This window comes from Eupeodes corollae, chromosome X (genome assembly GCF_945859685.1).
Source record: "Eupeodes corollae chromosome X, idEupCoro1.1, whole genome shotgun sequence".
Classification (NCBI taxonomy): Eukaryota; Metazoa; Arthropoda; class Insecta; order Diptera; family Syrphidae; genus Eupeodes; species Eupeodes corollae.
In genome coordinates this window covers 7,091,646-7,101,645 of record NC_079150.1, presented here as the reverse complement: position 1 = coordinate 7,101,645, position 10,000 = coordinate 7,091,646, and the positions used below count along the sequence as shown (strand labels likewise).

The following is a 10,000-nucleotide window of genomic DNA, read 5'->3' as shown; positions in this document are numbered from 1 at the left end:
CCAATCCTTAACGAGAATGCGCCTAACCATCTGCACGACGGCGTTCAGTTTATTTTTCACCCGGGCGAAATGTGGGAGAAAATTCAACCTCTCACCACAGGTGATACCAAGATATGTAAATTCCTTCACATAGCTTAGCGAAACCTCGCCAACTCTTACAATAGGATTTCTCGTGTCCGATAATTTGCCTTTGAGCAACATCATGGACGTCTTATCGACCGCTATTTCAACACCTACACTCTCGCCCCAAGCACGCACTCTACTCATGACCTCTGTGCCCCTGCGCTCTATGATGGCACGAGATTGGCCTTCAACAAGAACAAGGAGATCATCAGCAAAAGCGCTACAACTAACGCCCTCAAATTCAGTGCTAATACTGACAAGCAGGGGATCCATCATCAGGTTCCAAATAAATGGACCTGCAATCGACCCCTGCGGACAACCCCGCTCTACCCTAACCGACACTTCATCTAACCTACCAACTACTCTGGCCTTCCTATTTGAGAAGTAGCTATCCCAGAGAGCCAGTTCATGACAACCGACCTCAACTAACCTCGACCTGACCGAATTCCAATTTAAGTAATCGAAGGCGCCCTTAAAGTCGACAAAAATACCCAATACATATTTTCCCGACGATTCCCTAACATGACGCTGGACATGAATCCAAGCGTCAACTACACTACAACCTGGCGTGAAGCCAAACTGGAATGGGCATGGCTCAGGCACCACTTCCATCAGTCTATTCACCATCACTCTCTCCAGTACTTTGCCAAGCACTGGAAGGAGGCTGATGCCGCGATAAGATCGAGGATTCGACCTGATCTTATCGGGAGACTTAAGAAGCGGAAGTACCCTTGCACACTTCCATTCCAAGGGAAAGTACCCTAGCCTAACACAACTTCCAAAAAGAATCTCCAAGTATTCCGGAACAGATGACCATATGGCTTTCACCATTTCGCCAGTCAGTCCATCAAAACCTGGAGATTTCTTCGATTTGAGCATAGCTACTGCTATCTCGATTTCAACAAAATCTAACCTAGGAGCACTTGGCCGCCCGCCCGCCGACGGGGCATCCAATTGCTCAGCCCTAGGGAAGAAAGATCGCATAAGCGCCCCTACACTATCTTTCCACGTATCATGGACTATACTTCCCTCTTTAATACACCCTATCTCCTGGGTTCTCCTCCCCCGACAGATGCGATAAAGCTGACCCCATGGGTCATCTCTATGCCCTTCGGTAAAAGATACCCAATTTTCTTCCTTGACACTACGCAGCATCTTCTTATATTGAGCTAATCCCTGCCTGTAGACAGCTTTCAGCTCATCTAAGTTAACTGCTCTAGTTCGAACCGCCCTCTGAAATGATTTTCGAAGCGACCTGACCTCACACTTCTTTCTTTCCAACTGGGGTGTCCACCATTTCACACTTCTTGGATTCACCTTCCGAATCCTCTGAAGGAGATAATCGTTGACACCCCAGACTACCTCATTAATTTTTCCTATTTTGGCATCAATCGTTAGGCTATCGAAATCTGCCAGAGGCACCAACGTAAGACCGCGCCTGATTTGCTCCTGATACAATGCCCAATCGACATTGTTCAGTCGCCAGCGCTTGACTCCCAACCCTCCATGGCCAACACGAAGCACGGGAGCATACTCGATCTCAACTTCAATCAAGCTGTGATCGCTCACACCCTCGCCCTCCCTGATGGACCAATGGAAACCTAGTCTGTCAAGCGCCGCCTCATTTGCCAGTGTCACGTCGATGTCACTGACACCGCCATTCGGTCCACAGTACGTGTAGAATTCACTCGGCTCATTGACTGCATGCATCGAATTTTCAGTCATCCATTCGCAAAGCAATTCCCCCCTTGCAACTTTTCGGCTCTGAGACGTAGATTCTAAGAACTTACTATGCCACCTGAGGGAAACCGCGTTTGCGTCTAGCCCAAAAATCGCCGCACCACTGCCAATGAGACGAACCAACTCACTCATATACTCTAAGTACGGCTCGATTTCTTCACCAAACTTGCAGTAAATGCTAGCCAAAAAAAACCCTACCAAAAGCGCCCTCAACACTAACTAATACGCCCCATTTACTCCTGTTGATGAGCACAGACTCAGTGCAGAGATCATCCACAAGTATGGCCGCATTACCGTCCTCACTTATGAACGACCTCATTTTCTCCGGCAATCCCCTCATAACCTCTCCTGTGATATGAGGTTCTTGCAACAGAGCAAAGCTACACCTCGCATTGCGCATCAACTGCCCTAAGCTAAGCGAACAATTGAACGACCCCTGACAATTTAGCTGGAAGAATCTAGCCATCTAATGTCTTGCCAACGCCCTAGCAACCGCCTTTGCATATATCGGACAACCGTCCGTAAGCATTAGGTGGCCCGCCGGCTCACCCTTGAAAGCACAGTCACGGCAATGTATTTCATTGCTGCAACGCGTCGAGGGATGACCTGAGCCACCACACCTCCAGCAAACATCCTTAACCGCCCTGCACTGCGGTTTAATGTGCTCCATGCTAAGGCACCTATAACAATGCCTAACTGGTGACAACTCCCTCACTTTAAATGAAAAATGTTTCACGTACATTCTTCCTTCCTGTACCAGGCCCCTAGCAATCCTATCGCTACACTGCATAATTACATTTACTGTTTCATTAGCCTTAGCTTCCCATGGCCGAGTCAACAATTTAACTTCCTTCAAGAAGTCCTCCCTGGTGATCCCTTCAGTATTTAACTTGTGGAGATCATCAAGGAAGTCCTCCACAGAAATCATCTTGTGGACCCTGCTCACAACTACCTCTGGCCCTATTTTTGTACTCAGCTTTACGGACAACCCTGCTTCCTTAAAAACACCACTTTCTACCACTTTCTCCCTCTCTTTATTAGTTGGGAAACTAACCACACAACTCGATTTCGTCGCCCTTACTTCCCTAACCCTGACGCCTAATTGCGGGGTAACCAAATCAACTTTAGTTTTTAACTCTTTTGGGGTCTCTTTACTTCCCCCTTTAACAACCAACCCATAGCTATGGGCAACAGGCTTAACCTCAATTGGAGGTTTCCCTATGGGCCCTGCTGGCTAAGAATTTGGGCATACGACGGGCGTCCTTGGATTTTCGCCAAAGTTGGCTGCCCAGCACCTGAAGTGGAAGCAGTCGCCCTAACCTGCTGTGTAACAGGCGAGGCCTGTACTACAGAAACTGACCCTATTGAACCCCTTGGAAACTCATTCTTCCCTAGTACATCAATTCTACCTCTAAGTCTAGCGTTGTCAACAATTAGGTCCATAATGACCGCCTCGTAACTCGCCGAGATCTCCGACACCTTTGCCACAATGGTTGGTTCAACCTGCCTACAAATTAACTCAATTACACTTTTTTTAATAAGCGCAATTGAGTCCTTTATCCTGGTTTCTTCCCTCTGACCTGCGTTTTTAGTGGCAGAACGCGGAACGACGGAGGCATTCGAGGAACCAGCATTGGAGACCACTCCGTCTTCAATACTAGCACTCACCCTGCCACCGTCATCGTTTCCACCACCAGAGACGCCAATTTCCCTAGCATCATTTTCTTTTCCCTCACTCTTAGACTTTTCAACAGTTTTTTCACAACACTTACCGATTTGGTTACTGGGCTTATGTGCCTCAGCAATTTCCACCGATGAACGGGCCTTCTTCTTTTCCTCCGATGATGGCTTTTCAGCCTTCCTTTTCATGGAGGCCTCCTCCAGCTCCATTTGGTTAGCCGCCAACTCCGCATTGGCAGTAGCCGCAGCAGCTGCCTTCCTCTGGCGTCTTATCGCCCTCTCTTTTTTCCTGGAAGAACTCTCCTCCCCGCTGCTTACCTCAGGATGAAGTAAAAACTCCTTCACCCGCGATATCTTCCTATTTACCACCGGATTATCATCGGATTCGTATTCCGATGATAACGTGATATTTTTACCACCTCCGCCTCCGTCATACAAACTAGTCATCGCCACTAATTCTTCGCCGTTCTTAGAAAAACTCACCACCGAAAACAGGTATATTTCAAAAATTTATTACGGTTACCCGCGCGCGACCTTTGCAGGTAGTCTATAAATTTAAAAAAGATGAATTCTCGGTAACACACTCACTTATTTTTATGACGCTACAATTATGGGAAAACCCTTTTTTCGCGCACAAACACACCAATATAATTTTCTCGGAATTGAGAACCGGAAAAAACGAACCAAAAATATTAAATTTTAATTACAGAGCAACACTACCGCTCGCTTTGACAACCAAAATTCAACTCAGTAGATAGGGACAGTAGGAATCTCGTTAATCCATTCATGCGCGTCACTAATTAGATGACGAGGCATTTGGCTACCTTAAGAGAGTCATAGTTACTCCCGCCGTTTACCCGCGCTTACTTGAATTTCTTCACTTTGACATTCAGAGCACTGGGCAGAAATCACATTGTGTCAACACCCGTTAGGGCCATCACAATGCTTTGTTTTAATTAGACAGTCGGATTCCCCAAGTCCGTGCCAGTTCTGAATTGATTGTTAATTGATAGTCGTTATAAATCAAAAGAACATACCTTGCGATATATCTTAAGACTTTTAGCAAGAAAATTCCACAATTGGTTAAGTAAACTACTATCCGGGGAACAAAATTCCGAAAAATTTTTATTTACCCAGAACGAGTACATAAACCATGTTATTGCTTCCAATTCAAGCCCGACTATCTCAACCTTCAGAGCCAATCCTTATCCCGAAGTTACGGATCTAATTTGCCGACTTCCCTTACCTACATTATTCTATCGACTAGAGACTCTTCACCTTGGAGACCAGCTGCGGATATCGGTACGGCCTGTTGAGAAGTTTGCGTAATCCCACCATAAATTTTCAAGGTCCGAGGAGAAAATATCGACACAACGTAAATGTCATGCTCTTCTAGTCCATCTACCATATCTCTCTTCGAAAGACTTCCATGGTAGTACGACTATAAAACAGAAAAGAAAACTCTTTCGATATCTCTCGACGGCTTCTTTATGGTCGTTCCTGTTGCCAGGATGAGCAAAAAGCCCATTTTTAATAACAAACGGATACTCAACAGGTTACGGAATTGGAACCGTATTCCCTTTCGTTCAAAATTTATCAAGTTTTTAAAATATATATTTTTCTTATTGATTTTGCAAAAATTTTTTCATTTCTTTAATCTTTATTTTAATATATTTTTGCTTTTTTATTATCAATTTATATAAAAATTTATTTTTAACTTGAAAATTTTCGACTTTCGCCTTGAACTTAGGACCGACTAACTCGTGATCAACCACTGTTCACACGAAACCCTTCTCCACTTCAGTCCTCCAAGGTCTCATTCGATTATTTGCTACTACCACCAAGATCTGTACCAATAGCGGCTCCATGCAGGCTTACGCCAAACACTTCTAAGCACACCATTGTACCCTCCTACTCACTAAAGTTTCAAAATTTATTTCCAACCGAAGTCGCATATAAATCATTTACTTTAGCGGTAATGTATAGGTATACAACTTAAGCGCCATCCATTTTAAGGGCTAGTTGCTTCGGCAGGTGAGTTGTTACACACTCCTTAGCGGATTCCGACTTCCATGGCCACCGTCCTGCTGTTTTAAGCAACCAACGCCTTTCATGGTATCTGTATGAGTTGTTAATTTGGGCACCTTAACATTACGTTTGGTTCATCCCACAGCGCCAGTTCTGCTTACCAAAAGTGGCCCACTGGGCACAATATATCACAACCTAAACCTTCATATCAAGAAAGGTTAGGTTCTTACCCATTTAAAGTTTGAGAATAGGTTAAGATCGTTTCGACCCTAAGGCCTCTAATCATTCGCTTTACCAGATAAGATTATTTTACATAATTTTTAATTGCACCAGCTATCCTGAGGGAAACTTCGGAGGGAACCAGCTACTAGATGGTTCGATTAGTCTTTCGCCCCTATACTCAATTCTGACAATCGATTTGCACGTCAGAACTGTTTCGGTCTTCCATCAGGGTTTCCCCTGACTTCAACCTGATCAAGTATAGTTCACCATCTTTCGGGTCACAGCATATATGCTCAAGGTACGCTCGAGTTAGAGGCATAAATAATATAAATACTATTATACATAACTATATAGAACGCCCCGGGATTGAATTAATATTTCATAACAAAATATAAACTAATCCCATTATATAACAGTTAAGTTAATTACGCCATTGGGTTTTATTAAAAATACCCAATGACTTGCACATATGTTAGACTCCTTGGTCCGTGTTTCAAGACGGGTCCCGAAGGTATCCTGAATCTATCGCATTGTTAATCATAATAGTGCATACAATTAAATAAACAAATCATTAGATTCATCTACCATTGATAAAATTCCGAAAAATTTAAGCACATTATATAATTATATCTGTCAATGATTTATCAAATCCAAAACATTTATCCTATGTTAGAAATCCGAAAATAACTAATTCGAATAAACTTAAGTAATGGATCTTATGATAAATATTTATTACATTAACAGATTACAATGTCCTTATATGGAAAAATTGCACACTATTTATATAATATTATAAATATCATATTATTAGTGATGAATTTTCCATAATGGATATTCAGGTTCATCGGGTTTAACCTCTAAGCAGTTTCACGTACTATTTAACTCTCTATTCAGAGTTCTTTTCAACTTTCCCTCACGGTACTTGTTTACTATCGGTCTCATGGTTATATTTAGTTTTAGATGGAGTTTACCACCCACTTAGTGCTGCACTATCAAGCAACACGACTCTTTGGAAACACCTTCTAGTAATCATTAACGTTATACGGGCCTGGCACCCTCTATGGGTAAATGGCCTCATTTAAGAAGGACTTAAATCGTTAATTTCTCATACTAGATTATAGATGTTCCATACACTGCATCCCATATTTGTCATAAAAACAAAATGGCTTAGTGCTGAACTGATTTCTTTTCGCTCGCCGCTACTAAGAAAATCCTTGTTAGTTTCTTTTCCTTCCCTCATTAATATGCTTAAATTCAGGGAGTTATCTCATATGAGTTGAGGTTGTTTAACACTTGCAATTATTTTTATTGTATATACTCTATAAAAAATATTTTTTTAGTTTTGAACCTGCTTTCGACCATATTATCAAATAATAGAGGATTGTTTAATTTTTCTCATTGTATATTTTTATATACTATAATCCTCTAAAAAATAGATAATATAAGAATACTTTAGGATTCAAATAATATTTTTTAGGTATACTTTGTAAATTAATATTATGAAGTTTTTACAAACTCCAATAATATAACATATGCTTAATAAATTAAGCAATTTATTTAGCATAGTCTCACAACCCTCAACCATATGTAGTCCAAGCAGCACTTCAAAATTAATTAAAGTACATAACAGCATGGACTGCGATATGCGTTCAAAATGTCGATGTTCATGTGTCCTGCAGTTCACACGATGACGCACAGTTTGCTGCGTTCTTCATCGACCCATGAGCCGAGTGATCCACCGCTTAGAGTAGAATTTTTTTGTTTTATTTTATCAAGTCATTTTTATTAAAGAAATATGATAATATTATTAAAATATTTCTTTTTTATATTAAATGTTTATGTTGCGAATGTCCAATTCAATAAAGAATCGTTTACTTAGAAAATAAGTACAACATGTAAAACATTTTGTATTTCATATTTATGGGACGTAATATATTTTAGAAAAAAAAATAATTTTTTTCTATTGTATAATTCTTCTACATTGTTATTTTATAATTTTTGTTTTAGAAAAAAATAAATTTTTTCTGTTCAAATTTTTTAAAAGAAAAAAAAATCTTTTTATATTTGTATCTTTTATTATTCTTTTTTTTTCTTTTTTCTTATAAATATATTTTTTTTTAATTTTTTTTTAAATTCTTTTAATATAATGTATTTTTATAATACATTTTGTATTTATATTTTTTTTGTTTTATATTTTTTCAATATTTTTTTCTTTCGAAAAAAATAAAGTTTATAATTTGGAAAAATCACGTTAATGATCCTTCCGCAGGTTCACCTACGGAAACCTTGTTACGACTTTTACTTCCTCTAAACCATCAAGTTTGGTCAACTTCTGCGAAACAACCGTAACACGTTAGCGTCACAGTGATCACGTCCGGAGACCTCACTAAATAATTCAATCGGTAGTAGCGACGGGCGGTGTGTACAAAGGGCAGGGACGTAATCAATACGAGTTAATGACTCACACTTACTGGGAATTCCAAGTTCATGTGAACAGTTTCAGTTCACAATCCCAAGCATGAAAGTGGTTCAGCGGTTTACCCGGACCTCTCGGTCTAGGAAATACACGTTGATACTTTCATTGTAGCGCGCGTGCAGCCCAGGACATCTAAGGGCATTCCAGACCTGTTATTGCTCAATCTCATTATTGCTAGACGCAATTTGTCCATTTAAGAAGCTAGTGTCCTTATAATGGGACAAACAAACAGGTACGGCTCCACTAACATAAACACATTCAAACACAATTATATTTTACTACAATCGTGAATAAAGGCTATGAAAGCTTCAACACCATAATCCTGAAAGCATCTATTTAATATATTTGAGTCTCGTTCGTTATCGGAATTAACCAGACAAATCACTCCACGAACTAAGAACGGCCATGCACCACCACCCATAGATTCGAGAAAGAGCTATCAATCTGTCTTACACGCTTATGTTCGGACCTGGTAAGTTTTCCCGTGTTGAGTCAAATTAAGCCGCAGGCTCCACTCCTGGTGGTGCCCTTCCGTCAATTCCTTTAAGTTTCAGCTTTGCAACCATACTTCCCCCGGAGCCCAAAAGCTTTGGTTTCCCGGGAAGCGACTGAGAGAGCCATAGTAGTAGCTACACCCAATTGCTAGCTGGCATCGTTTATGGTTAGAACTAGGGCGGTATCTGATCGCCTTCGAACCTCTAACTTTCGTTCTTGATTAATGAAAACATCTTTGGCAAATGCTTTCGCTTAAGTTAGTCTTACGACGGTCCAAGAATTTCACCTCTCGCGTCGTAATACTAATGCCCCCAAACTGCTTCTATTAATCATTACCTCTTGATCTAAAAACCAATGAAGATAGATCAGAAGTCTTATTTCATTATTCCATGCACAAAATATTCAGGCATTTGGAGCCTGCTTTAAGCACTCTAATTTGTTCAAAGTAATTGTACCGGCCCACAACAGCACTCGGTAAAGAGCACTGAAGCAGGTTTAAATAGGAGGTATATATAATGATCAAGACCATCATATATTAGAACTCCACCGGTAATACGCTTACATACATAAGGTAATGTACAATCCACTATTGTAGTTGTACTACCCGTATGAAGCACAAATTCAACTACGAACGTTTTAACCGCAACAACTTTAATATACGCTATTGGAGCTGGAATTACCGCGGCTGCTGGCACCAGACTTGCCCTCCAATTGGTCCTTGTTAAAGGATTTAAAGTGTACTCATTCCAATTACAGGGCCTCGGATATGAGTCCTGTATTGTTATTTTTCGTCACTACCTCCCCGAACTGGGAGTGGGTAATTTACGCGCCTGCTGCCTTCCTTAGATGTGGTAGCCGTTTCTCAGGCTCCCTCTCCGGAATCGAACCCTGATTCCCCGTTACCCGTAGCAACCATGGTAGTCCTAGATACTACCATCAATAGTTGATAGGGCAGACATTTGAAAGATCTGTCGTCGGTACGAGACCATACGATCGGCAAATTATCTAGAGTTCAACCATTATAACGATTTCCGAAAAAATCGCTTGGTTTTAGCCTAATAAAAGCACACGTTCCATAAGGTCCGTGTTTATATTGCATGTATTAGCTCTAGAATTACCACAGTTATCCAAGTAACTGTTAACGATCTAATGAACCATAACTGATATAATGAGCCTTTTGCGGTTTCACTTTTAATTCGTGTGTACTTAGACATGCATGGCTTAATCTTTGAGACA

At 40.9% G+C, this 10,000-nt stretch overlaps 2 non-coding genes and 1 pseudogene across 2 annotated transcripts in view; all 3 read right to left on the bottom strand.

The window, feature by feature from the left end:
- Positions 1-4,261: 4,261 nt before the first annotated feature.
- On the bottom strand, positions 4,262-7,078 carry LOC129953443 (large subunit ribosomal RNA; annotated as a pseudogene).
- A 286-nt stretch (positions 7,079-7,364) lies between these two features.
- On the bottom strand, positions 7,365-7,543 carry LOC129953434 (5.8S ribosomal RNA). Its single transcript, XR_008782523.1, has one exon. It is a non-coding gene; the product is annotated as a 5.8S ribosomal RNA (ribosomal RNA).
- A 502-nt stretch (positions 7,544-8,045) lies between these two features.
- The window catches only part of LOC129953440 (small subunit ribosomal RNA), a 1,987-nt gene continuing 32 nt past the window's right edge, over positions 8,046-10,000 (bottom strand). Inside the window, exon 1 of the ribosomal RNA XR_008782528.1 lies at positions 8,046-10,000. This exon is cut by the window's right edge and continues 32 nt beyond it. This is a non-coding gene — a ribosomal RNA (small subunit ribosomal RNA).